The 1626-nt window shown below is 35.9% G+C and overlaps 1 non-coding gene across 1 annotated transcript; it reads right to left on the reverse strand.

Moving 5' to 3' along the window:
• Positions 1-1486: 1486 nt before the first annotated feature.
• Positions 1487-1626, reverse strand: LOC132228840 (U4 spliceosomal RNA). The gene has a single exon (XR_009451453.1). It is a non-coding gene; the product is annotated as a U4 spliceosomal RNA (small nuclear RNA).

Below are 1626 nucleotides of genomic sequence, written 5' to 3' on the forward strand. Positions count from 1 at the left end.
GGGCTGAAAACCATGCACTCTACAGAATGGCCCTCCCGCTACCCCCAAGTACCCACCTGGCCCTACTCCCAGTTATGTCGACATTATTGACTGTATTCCCAATGTTGCAAACTGCATCTCTGTGGCTATTCTGCAACTATCAATGTGTACTAATCCCTTCACTTCTTCACCCAGCCTCCTAACTCCCTCCCCTTTGACAGCTGCCAGTCTGTTCTCTTTATCTATCAGGCTGTTTCTATTTCGTTTGTTTATTTTGTTCATTCGATTCCACATATAAGTGAAATCATATGGAATTTGTCTTTCTCTGACTGGCTTATTTCACAGGTAGAGTTTTTTTGTTTGTTTTTGTTTTTTGTTTGTTTTTTTAAAGAGGACAGTTGCCCAAAACCTTCCCAAATTTGGGTGGGGAAGCATCCACATAAAGATTTGGGAAGCTGAGCAACCCCAAACAGGATAAATTCAAAGAACTACATGCTAAGACAATCTGAAAACTAAAACTAAAAAAAACTTTGAAAGCAGTCAGCAAAAATTGACACCTTACCTAGAGAGAAAAAATAATTAGAATGGCATCAGAACTCTTATCAGAAATGATGAAGACCCCCCAAAACAGGCAGCACAACATTTTTTTAGTCCTGAAAGGAGAGAAATCTAAACCCAGAATTCTACATCAGCGAAAATATCCTTTAGAAATAAAGGGGACAATCAAGACATTTTTCAGATGAAGGAAACTAATAAAATTTTTCACCAACTGGCTTACTTAAATGAATGGCCAAAAAATGTCACTTTCAACAGAAAGAAAATAGAAGAAACCTGGGGAGATTGGGACAGATATTATCTAATTTCTTCATTTCAGAGTTACTATTTTGTCCTAAAATGAATAGGCAATTGTTGGGAGATATTTTAAGGTCATACACATAGTCCACTCCCCATCAAAACACACCATTTAGATTCTGTATCCATTGATTCTTCTTCATGAACCAATCTAAATTATGATGGTTTGAAAATGATGGTTTTATAACTTCAGCACTTTCTCCACATTTATCAACTGACATTTCTCTCCAAATTATTTCTTTGGTTTTATATCTATTTAATATCAACATGGGCATGTGAATTTCTATGTCTTTAGTAATTTATAATTAATTATATTCGTTAGTTGTTTAGTGCACAAAGTATCTCAGTTTTATCCAGTTGAAGACACTTTGGACTCGTGTCCTTGTGCATGCCCCTGTATTTTATTAGGCAGTTTTCATTTCTTACATAACAAGGTATGCCCAGCTCATCTTATTCCTTCCCTGTCCCAGCCCTGGAATATATCATTTCTCTGCAAGCTCTAGTTCTTTTTAACAAGAAATAGTACTAGAAACCAAGTTCTTGGCATTGGGTATGCTCATTGTCACTGGTATATCTTTGGTTATAATTCATTTGAGTGGAAATAGCTAGAAGCTATATGCACACAACCAAATATATCCACGTAAACACATTTGTGTATGTATACATACACACATGAATAGAACTATGCATATTAACATGCAATTACATATATATATGTGTGTGTGTTTTTTCAATTAGCAATAATCGCGCCTCAGATAAATCTTATTGGCTATGATACTGCCAGTGCGCAAAGCT

The sequence above is a fragment of the Myotis daubentonii genome, chromosome 2, assembly GCF_963259705.1.
Source record: "Myotis daubentonii chromosome 2, mMyoDau2.1, whole genome shotgun sequence".
Lineage (NCBI taxonomy): Eukaryota > Metazoa > Chordata > Mammalia > Chiroptera > Vespertilionidae > Myotis > Myotis daubentonii.